Below are 11,610 nucleotides of genomic sequence, written 5' to 3'. Positions count from 1 at the left end.
TTAGGAACAAAAGGCTTCCACATGCATCAGCAGGGCTCAGCAGGTGTCAAACCCTGCAAGGGACCCAAAAGGGTCTGACAAGGGGGGTGAAACACTGCAGGAGGCTCTGACTTATGTCAAAAATAGCATACAGTTCAGATATTTCAAGTGTCCCGTTCAGAGAGTTTTAATATATTCACAAATGTGTGCAAAGATCACCATGGCAATTTCACAATTTTTTCCCACACCCAACTGAATATTTGATAGAGCTTGCTCTTTTGGTTTGGAAGATACAACATGAGGCTATTTAGCATTTCTAGTGCAAAACATTCCACCTGTGCCTTTTAGTCAGCTGTTTACGGTTCAATGTGTGCACAGTGAAAGCAAACTTTTCTCTCTCTTGTTCTTGCAGGGGTATTGAAAAAAAAAAAAGCAATCATTTAAATCAATCACTAGAATGGGCCATGCCTTAGGTCACAAAAAAAGTTAAAGGAACTCTCCAGGTTATAAAGAACCCATAAACTGAATTACCTTATTAATGGCCTTAGATCTGTTAGCATCCTCCATTTCCACATTTCTTTTTAATGACAAACATAGAAAAATTCCCAGGGCTGGTAGACTCTTCTCTATGTTAAGCCTCCAACTGTTCTTGGATCAGCTGTTTTTTTTTTTTTTAAAGATTTAATTATTTATTATATATAAGTACACTGTAGCTGTCTTCAGACACACCAGAAGAGGGCATCGGATCTCATTACAGATGGTTGTGAGCCACCATGTGGTTGCTGGGATTTGAACTCAGGACCTCTGGAAGAACAGTCTGTGCTCTTAACCGCTGAGCCATCTCTCCAGCCCGGATCAGCTGTTTTAATGCCTGTAATTTTTCTTTATTTAAGGGCCACTGGTTTGTAATTGTTCATAACATTTTCGATACCTTTATCAGGAACATCTCCTATTTTATGGATGTCCTTAAAGTTGAAGGAATGCTAATCTGTATTTCCCACTGTTGTAATAGATTTATTCCCCATAAATTCTTGGCTATGCCTGCCATATATGGCCTTTATCTTCCTATCTGGCTTTCTGATCTTATACATCTTAGATTCTGTTTTACATGAGACAATGCTCCAATTCTCAGGAGCTGTGAAGATACCCTTCAAATTTGCCAAATTGGATTCCAAGAGTCTTTTGTTGTTGTTGTTATTGTTTTTACATTTTAAGTATTATCCACTTTCCAAGTTTCCCCTTATCCCATCTCCTCCTCCCTGCTTCTATAAGGGTACTCGCTCACCCACCCACCCACTCCCTCCCACCTCCCTGCCCTGACATTCCCCTACACTGGGGCAACAAGCCTTGACAGGACCAAGGGCCTCTCCTTCCACTGATGCCCAACAAGGCTATCTTCTGCTACATATGAGGATGGAGCCATAGGTCCATCCCTGTATTCTCTTGGGATGGTGGGTTAGTCCTTGGGAGATCTGGAGGGTCTGGTTGGTTGATATTGTTGGTCTTCTTACGGGGTTGCAACCCCTCAGCCACTTCATTCCTTTCTCTAACTCCTCCATTGGAAACCCCATTCTCAGTTCAACCACTGGCTGCATGTATCCGCCTCTGTATTGGTGAAACTCTGGCAGAGGCTCTCAGGAGACAGCTATATCAGGCTCCTGTCAGCATGCACTTCTTGATATCTGCAATATTGTCTGGGTTTGGTGTCTGTACATGGGAATGGATCCCCCAAGGGGGGCATTCTCTGGATGGCTTTTCTTTTAGTCTCTGCTCCGCAAGTTGGCTCCATATTTCCTCCTGTGAGTATTTTTGTTCCCCCTTCTAAGAAGGTCTGAAGCATCCACACTTTTGTCTTCCTTCTTCTTGAGCTTCATATGGTTTGTGAATTGTATCTTAGGTATTTCAAGCTTTTGGACTAACATCAGCTTATCAGTTAGTGCATACCATATGTGTTCCTTCATGATTGGGTTACCCAACACGAGATGATATTTTCAAGTTCCATCCATTTACCTAAGAATTTCATGTAGTCATTGTTTTTGATAGCTGAGTAGTATACCATTGTGTAAATGTTCCACATTTTCTGTATCCATTCCTCTGCTGAAGGACATCTGGGTTCTTTCCAGTTTCCGGCTATTATAAATAAGGCTGCTATGAACATAGTGGAGCATGTGTTCTTGTTAAATGGGCATCTTTAAGGTATATGCCCAGGAGTGACATATGTGGGTCCTCAGGAAGTACTATGTCCAATTTTAATGATGCCTGCATCGTCAGGACATTGGGAACTGGGCGAAGGCCTGTGATATTTAAGAAGAGACACACAGACTCTGGTCACTCATGTTTCAAGAAAATGAATGCCAAAGTTTTTACTGGGTACACAGAATGTATACCCCAACCACTGAGTGGAAGCACAATGGGAGAAACAGAAACTGAAACTAAAGCTGAGATCAAAAGATCTAGTGGTCAGGTGTTGGCTATCCCCTATGAAGGACAGGAAGGCCAAGATGTTCCTACAAGAGAACAAAGGCTTTCACTTGCATTAGCAAGGCTCAGCAGGGGGCAAACACTGACAGAGTCTGGGAGAGTCCGACACAATTTCCTGAGGAACTGCCAGACTGATTTCCAGAGTGGTTGTACCACCTTGCAATCCCACCAACAAAATAGGAGTGTTCCTCTTTCACCACATCCTTGCCAGCATCTGCCATCACCTGAGTTTTTTTAACTTAGCCATTCTGATTGGTGTAAGGCAGAATCTCAAAGTCGTTTTGATTTGCATTTGATGACTAAGGATGTTGAATATTTCTTTAAGTGCTTCTCAGCCATTCGATTTTCCTCAGTTGAGAATTCTCTATTTAGCTCTATACACCATTTTTTAAAAATAAGGTTATTTGGCTCTCTGGAGTCTAACTTCTTGAGTTCTTTGTATATTTTGGATATTAGACCTCTATGGGATGTAGGATTGGTAAAGATCTTTTCTCAATCTGTTGGCTGCCATTTTGTCCTTCTGATACTGTCCTTTGCTTTGCAGAAGCTTTACAATTTTATGAGGTCCCATTTGTTGATTCTTGATCTTAGAGCATAAACCATTGGTGTTTTGTTCAGGAAATCTTCCCCTATGCCCATGTGTTGGAGGCTCTTACCCACTTACTCTTCTTTAGTTTCAGTATATCTGTTTGTTTGTTTTTTGTTTTTTATGAAGGTCCTTAATCCACTTGGACTTGAGCTTTGTACAAGGAGATAAGAATGGATCTATCTGCATTCTTCTACATGCTGACCTACAGTTGAACCAGCACCATTTGCTGACCACCAGTCTTTTTTCCACTGGATGGTTCTAGCTTCTTTGTCAAAGATCAAGTGACCATAGGTGTGTGGGTTCATTTCTGGGTCTTCAATTCTATTCCATTGATCTACCTGCCTGACTCTGTACCAATACCATATTTTTATCACTATTACTCTATAATACAGCTTGAGGTTAGAGATGGTGATTCCCCCAGAAGTTCTTTTATTGTTGAGGATAGTTTTCCCTATCCTGGATTTTTTTGTTATTTCAAATGAATTTCCAAATTACTCTTTCTAACTTTGTGAAGAATTGACTTGGGATTTTGATAGGGATTGCATTGAATCTCTGGACTGCTATCGGCAAGATGGCCATTTTTACTATATCAATCCTGCCAATCCATGAGCATGGGCAGTCTTTCCATCTTCTGAGATCTTCTTCAATTTCTTTCTTCAGAGGCTTGAAGTTCTTGACATACAGACCTTTCACTTGTTTGTGTAGAGTCTCTCCAAAGTATTTTAAATTATTTGTGACAATTGTGTGTAGGGAGCCGTATTGGATTTGGGCCTGGCCGCTTTTTGACTGCATGGCTCAAAGTGGCTAGGTGTGACTCTGGGCTGTTTGGCCACAGATATTCACCCCTAAGATGACTGCCATAAGTCTTAAGATTGTTGGACAAAAGCCTCTCCCATGAATTTACGGCACAGGAAGATAACATTCAAGGGATGCCTCAGCTTGAGCAGATACCAGTTATCTCCTGAGTCAACACCCGGTGTCTCCACTGCCTGACCTCATCGTCTACCACCTGACCTCTTTGCCTCCAGCTATCACTGCCTATACCCTTGCCCCTCCATCTTTCGTGTTTCACAAAGGACACTCCCCCTACCTGAAAGCCTTAAAAGCTGTAACGTTCACCCCAATAAACGAGACCTTGACAACAGAATCTTGCTTTGTCTCCTTCTTCTCTTCACCCCCATTTGGCCCACAGGTAGAAAGCCTCTTCGGGACCCTGAATAACTGGGTCCCCGCTGGCGGGAACAATTGTGAAGGGTATTGTTTCCTTAATTTCTTTCTCAACCTGTTTATCCTTTGAGTAGAGGAAGGCTACTGATTTGTTTGAGTTAATTTTATATCCAAACACTTTGTTGAAGTTGTTTATCAGCTTTAAGAGTTCTCTGGTGGAGTTTTTGGGGTATATTATTATTAGTATAATAATATATTAGTATATAATATATTATATATTATATAATAATATATATTAGTATACTATTATATCATCTGCAAATAGTGTTATTTTGACTTCTTTTCCAATTTGTATCCCTTTGACCTCCTTTTGTTGTCTAATTGCTCTAGCTAGGAATTACCTATATTGAATAGGTAGGGAGAAAGTGAGCAGCCTTGTCTAGTCCCTGATTTTAGTGCAATTGCTTCAAGTTTCTCTCCATTTAGCTTGATGTTGACTACTGGTTTGCTGTATATTGCTCTTTCTATGTTTAGGTATTGGCTTTGAATTCCTGATCTTTCCAACACTTTTATCATGAAGGGGTGCTGAATTTTGTGAACTGCTTTCTCCACATCTAATGAGATGATCATGTGGTTTTTTCTTTGAGTTTGTTTATATAGTGGATTACATTGATAGATTTCTATATGAATTAACCCTGTATCCCTGGGATAAAGCCTACTTGATTATGATGGATGATCATTTTGATGTGTTCTTGGATTCAATTTATGAGAATTTTATTGAGTATTTTGGCATTGATATTCATAAGAAAAACCGAAGTTCTTTTTCTTTTTTGGGTCTTTGTGTGGTTTAAATATAAGTGTAATTGTGGCTTCTTAGAAAGAATTGGGTAGTGTTCCTTCTGTTTCTATTTTGTGGAATAATTTGGACAGTATTGGTATGAGGTTTTCTATGAAGGTTTGATAGAATTCAGCACTAAACCCAACTGGTCCTGGGCTTTTTTGGTTTGGAGACTTTTAATGACTGCTTCTATTTCTTTAGGAGTTATGGGGCTGTTTATATGGTTTATCTGATCCTGATTTAACTTGGTACCTGGTATCTGTCTAGAAAATTGTCATTTCCTCCAGATTTTCCAGGTTTGTAGAATATAGGCTTTTGTAGTAGGATCTGATGATATTTTTGAGTTTCCTCAGATTCTGTTGTATGTCTCCCTTTTCATTTCTGATTTTGACAATGTGGATACACTCTCTGTGCTCTCTGGTTAGTCTGACTAAGAGTTTATCTATCTTGTTGATTTTTCTCAAAGAACTAGCTCCTGGTTTTGTTGACCTTTTGTATAGTTCTTTTTGTTTCTACTTGGTTGATTTAAGCCTTAAGTTTGATTATTCCCTACCCTCTACTCCCCTTGGGTGTGCTTGCTTCTTTTTGCTCTAGGGCTTTCAGGTGTGCTATCAAGCGGCTGATGTATGCTCTCTCCTGTTTCTTTTTTAGATGCACTCAGAGCTGAGTTTTTCTCTTAGCACTGCTTTCATTGGGTCCCATAAGTTTAGGTATGTTGTGCCTTCATTTTCATTAAATTCTAAAAAGTCTTTCATTTCTTTTTTTATTTCTTCCTTGACCAAGTTATCATTAAGAATAGCATTGTCCTTCTTCTTTGGGAAAACACCAAATGGCGGATGACACGGGTGCAGCAGGAGAGCCCGGAGGACCCAGGGGCCCAGGATTAGGAGGCCGCGGAGACTTCAGGATTCGGCAGCGGCCTTAGGGGCCGAGGTCATGGCCGACGTCATGGTCTAGGCCGCGGTCGAGGCCACGGGGCTCGTGGAGGTAAAGCTGAAGACAAGGAGTGGATCCCCGTCACCAAGCTGGGCCGCCTGGTTAAGGACATGAAGATCAAGTCCTTGGAGATCTACCTGTTGTCCCTGCCCATTAAGAAGTTTGAGATTATTGACTTTTTCCTGGGTGCATCTCTAAAGAATGAGGTTCTAAAAATCATGCCAGTGCAGAAGCAGACTCAGGCTGGCCAGAGGACCAGGTTCAAGGCTTTTGTCACTATTGGGGACTACAATGGCCACATTGGTCTTGGTGTTAAGTGCTCCAAGGAGGTAACCACTGCCATCCACGGGGCCATCATCCTGGCCAAGCTTTCGATCGTCCCAGTGCGGAGAGGCTACTGGGGGAACAAGATTGGCAAGCCCCACACTGTGCCATGCAAGGTGACAGGCTGCTGTGACTCTGTCCTGGTGTGCCTCATCCCCGCCCCAGAGACACTGGCATTGTCTCTGCTCCTGTGCCCAAGAAGCTACTGATGATGGCCGGTATAGATGATGCTATACTTCAGCCAGGAGCTGCACTGCCACCCTGGGCAACTTTGTCAAGGCCACCTTTGATGCCATCTCCAAGACCTACAGCTACCTGACCCCTGACCTCTGGAAAGAGACTATGTTCACTAAGTCTCCTTATCAGGAATTCACTGACCATCTTATGAAAACCCACACCAGACTCTCTGTTCAGAGGATCCAGGCTCCAGCTGTGACTACCACTTAAGGGTTTTTATACAAGAAAAATAAATGAATTAAATCTGAAAAAAAAAGAATAACATTGTCCAGCTTCCATATATATAGGCTTTCTATCGTTTTTGTTGGTATTGAAGACCAGCCTTAGTCCATGGTGATCTAATAAAGTGCATGGAATTATTTCTATCATCTTGTATCTGTTGAGGCCTATTTTGTGACCAATTATATAGTCAGTTTTGGAGAAGGCACCATGAGGTGCTGAGAAGAGGCATTTTTTTTAGGATGAAATGTTCTATAGATATCTGTTAAATCCACTTGGTTCATAACTTCTGTTAGTTTCACTGTGTCTCTGTTTAGTTTCTGTTTCCACGATATGTCCATTGATGAGAGTGGGGTGTTGAAGTCTCCCTCTATTATTATATGAGGTGTTATGTGTGCTTGAGTTTTAGTAAAGTTTCTTTTATGAATGTGGGTGCTCTTGCATTTGGAGCACAGATATTCAGAATTGAGAGTTCATCTTGGTGGATTTTTCCTTGGACGAGTATGAAGTGTCCTTCCTTATCTTTTTTCGATGACTTTTGGTTGAAAGTCGACTTTATTCGATATTAGAATGGCTACTCCAGTTAGTTTCTTGGGACTATTCCTTGGAAAATTTTTTTCCCAGTCTTTTACTCTGAGGAAGTGTCTGTCTTTGTCACTAAGGTGTGTTTCCTGTATGCAGCAAAATGCTAGGTCCTATTTCTGTGTCCAGTTGTTAGACTATGCCTTTTTATTGGGGAATTGCGTTCATTGAAGTTGAGAGATATTAAGGACCAATGATTGTAGTTTCCTAATATTTTTGTTGTTAGAGGTGGAATTATGTTTATGTGGGTATTTCTTTTGGGCTAGTTGAAAGATTACTTTCTTACTTTTCTAGGTTGTAGTTTCCCTCCTTGTGTTGGAGTTTTCTATCTATTATCCTTTGTAGGGCTGGATTTGTGAAAAGATATTATGTAATTTGTTTTTTATCATGGAATATCTATGGTAATTGAGAGTTTTGCTGGATATAGTAGCCTGGGTTGGCAATTGTGCTCTCTTAGGGTCGGTATGACATCTGCCCAGGACCTTCTGGCTTTCATAGTCTCTGGTGAGAAGTTTGGTGATTCTGATAGGTCTGCCTTTATATGTTGATTGACCTTTTTCTCTTACTGCTTTTAATATTCTTTCCTTCTTTGGTGCGTTTGGTGTTTTGACTATTATGTGATGGGAGGAATTTCTTTTCTGGTCCAATCTATTTGGAGTTCTGTAGGCTTCTTGTATGTTTAAGGGGATCTCTTTCTTTAGGTTAGGGAAGTTTTCTTTTATAATTTTGTCGAAGATGTTTACTGGCCCTTTAAGTTGGGAATCTTCACTCTCTTCTATACCTATTATCCTTAGGTTTAATCTTCTCATTGTGTCCTGGATTAGGATCTTTTTCCTTTTTTTATTTTCTTTACTGTTGTGTCAATGTTTTATATGGTATCTTCTGCCCCTGAGATTCTCTCTTCTATCTCTTGCATTCTATTGGTGATGCTTCAGTCTATGACTCCTGGTCTCTTCCCTATGTTTTCTATCTCCATGGTTGTCTCCCTTTGTGATTTTTTTATTGTTTCTATTTCCATTTTTAGATCCTGAATGATTTTGTTCAATTCTTTCACCTGTTTGGTTGTGTTTTCCTATAATTCTTTAAGGGATTTTTGTGTTTCCTCCTTAAGGGCTTCTACCTGTTTACCTGTGTTGTCTGTATTTATTTAAGGGAGCTATTTTTGTCCTTCTTAAAGTCCTCTAACATCAACATGAGATATGCTTTTTAAATCAGAATCTTGCTTTTCCAGTGTGTTGGTATATCCAGGACTTGCTGTGGTGGGAAAACTGGGTTCTGAAGATTCCAAATGGCCTTGGTTTCTGTTACTTAGTTTCTTGCACTTGCCTTTCACCATCTGTTTATCTCTGGTGTTAGCTGGTCTGGCTGTCTCTGACAGTGGCTTTACCCTCCTGTCAGTCTATGTGTCAGCATTCCTGTGGAGTCCAGCTCTCTCCCAGCAGGATTTGGAAACCGAGTTCTGTGGCACAGGTTCAGCTCAGGACATACACAGAAAACAGAAGGGTCCTGTCTCAGACTGCTCCTCAGCTCCTGCCTCCCAAGGGCTACAAGCAGGTTCCTCTGAGCAGAAGTGGTAGTCCTACCTGTGCTTTCAGGTGTGACAGCATTCTTGGGAGACCAGCTCTTTCCCTGCTGGGATCCAGTCACAGAGAGCTGTGTTAACAGTGTCAGCTGCAAGCACAGATGGAAACTGGAGGATCCTCTCCAAGAGTCTTTTTACATCTGCTCCAGTGTACATGAGGCCTTCAACCTCAATTTCATCTAACTGTAATTTCTTCTTTGCCAAAATATGTGTTTCCTGTACTTTTAAAATATCTTGTTCTATCTATCAGAGTAGTGAAATGTAGGACATATCTGTCTGTCATATCAGGCATTAATTTTTCTAGTTGCTTTCTAGGCTCTCCATGGCTGACATGGAACAAACAGCTTATGTTGCTTTTTGGTGGCAAAAAAGCAAAGCCCCTTTGGCAATTTCCTGATTGTAAGGTATTGCCTTGTATATCTCGGGATGATCTAACTTTAACCCCTGTATCTGCACTCTCCACTTCTTTCACATTTTATAGGAAGCCTTCTCTCTGGATTATCATTAGAGAAAATATCATCTACACTCCTTTAGGAAATTACCTGGTCTTTCACAGCCAAGGCATTGGACATTCCGAACTCTCATACTTTTAGCAATTGCCTGACCTAGCATAGCAACCCTGAATGCATTAGATCCAATAACCACAGTAGTTTTAATGCATTCATAAATAGATGCTAATCAGGCCTTTAAAGGTCTAATAGCCTTTTTGAATCCACCATTAGTGTTCCTAAAAGCTAAAGATTCAATTAATCTTTTCTTGCACCTTGATCTGATACTGCTCTACTTAGAGTTGAAGTTAATCTCTATGAAAAATCACTAAAAGCTTCATCTGAATACTGTTCTATTTACAGTTGAAGTTAATCTCTATGAAAAAATCACTAAAAGCTTCATCTGAATACTGTTCTATTTACAGTTGAAGTTAATCTCTATGAAAAAAATCACTAAAAGCTTCATCTGAATACTGTTCTATTTACAGTTGAAGTTAATCTCTATGAAAAAATCACTAAAAGCTTCATCTGAATACTGTTCTATTTACAGTTGAATGTCAGCGCCAGCACCGACACGGTACCGAGAATCGGGCGAAAGCCTACGGGATGAAAGAAACACGCACGCACACACACAGGTTATCGTGTCAAGCCAGGAGGAGGAGAGAGAGAGAGAGAGAGTGGAAGAGCAGAAGGAGGAGTGAGGAGAGAGGAGGAGTGAGAGAGAGGAGGAGAGAGAGACTCCTGTAGCTTTATTCACCACTTATATACCCAAGTCTCCAGGTAGAAAATAACTGGGAAGCACAATGGAAACCCTGGCTCCAGGACTACCTGGATCGTGACTTGCAACAAAAGACCAACTATGAGACCTGAATTAATTGGGGAGAAATCCCAGAGACCAGCCTAAATCTCAGGATAAAAGGCTGAGGAAGTAAAAAAGGCAAGTAAATTGACCACCACCCAGGTGTGGTCCAGTGTGTCGGTTCCACATGCATCAGCCGGGCTCAGCAGAGGTCATGCAGTGGAGACACGGTGTTCTACTTGGTCTTTCTTCCTGTGCTGTAAATACATGGGAGAGGCCTCTGTCCAACAATCCCATCACTTTTACTATGGCCATGCAGTTACAAAGCGGCCGGGCCCAAATCCAATATGGCACTACATCTCCCCCGTTATTCTTTTATAAAAAACCATTAGGTGGAAGTAGTGGTCTGAGAGAGATCAGACATGCCTCACAGAGTGCCCAGCTCGGCCATGTCGAGCCACTCTTGCAGTTAGGACTGCAGTTGAAGTTAATCTTTGTTTAAAAAAATCAATAAAAGCTTCATCTGAATACTGCTCTATTTACAGTTGAAGTTAATCTTTGTAAAAAAAAAAAAAAATCAATAAAAGCTTCATCTGAGCCCCGGGTTATCATGGTAAATGTTTCAGATGGTCTTTACTATTGTTCAACCTTGTCCCAAGCATTTATAGCTACTGTAAGACATTGCTCTAAGGTGACATAATCAAACAAAATCTGCATTTGTAACTCAGCATATTTCACCTTCACCTAGCAACTGATCCCTGACAATATTAACCCTTCTAGTCCTATTATGTTGCCCTATATCCAAAGCCTCCTCTCCCCAGCATGTCAGCCACTGTAGTTGAGAGTCAGCTTTTAAGATAGCTGTTATTAAATGTTTCCAATCTTTTGAAATTAAATGATTATGCATAGCCCATTTATTTAGTTCCCATTTCACATATGATGAATGCATACCATAGGCTACAATCACCTTTTAAAATCTCCTGAAATCTAGCATTTCTTTTTTTTTTTTTTTCTTTTGGAGCTGGGGACCGAACCCAGGGCCTTGCGCTTGCTAGGCAAGCGCTCTACCACTGAGCTAAATCCCCAACCGAAATCTAGCATTTCTATGGACTGCCATTCAAATTCATCATAACCTTATATGTTACTCTTCTGGAGGGAATTCTTTTATGGTAGCTAGAAAAATTATTGTAGCTTTTCTAATAGTCCTGTATAATGGAAATTTTAAAAGGTGTCTAGTTTTCCCCTATCCTGGCTAGTTCCCAAATGAATGAGACTAACACTAATTTAAGAGAGAAGGCAAGATTATCTCCTTTCTTTTTTACTAAGATATTTCTTAGAGAAGACAGAGAAAACCATGGTCAATATAATTAGTTCTAGGATGATAATTAA

The 11,610-nt window shown here is 40.6% G+C and overlaps 1 pseudogene; it reads left to right on the top strand.

The window, feature by feature from the left end:
* Nucleotides 1-5,883: 5,883 nt before the first annotated feature.
* Nucleotides 5,884-6,793, top strand: LOC116897864 (annotated as a pseudogene).
* The last annotated feature ends 4,817 nt before the right edge of the window (nucleotides 6,794-11,610 follow it).

This window comes from Rattus rattus, chromosome 4 (genome assembly GCF_011064425.1).
Source record: "Rattus rattus isolate New Zealand chromosome 4, Rrattus_CSIRO_v1, whole genome shotgun sequence".
Classification (NCBI taxonomy): Eukaryota; Metazoa; Chordata; class Mammalia; order Rodentia; family Muridae; genus Rattus; species Rattus rattus.
This window is presented reverse-complemented; position numbering and strand designations above follow the sequence as displayed.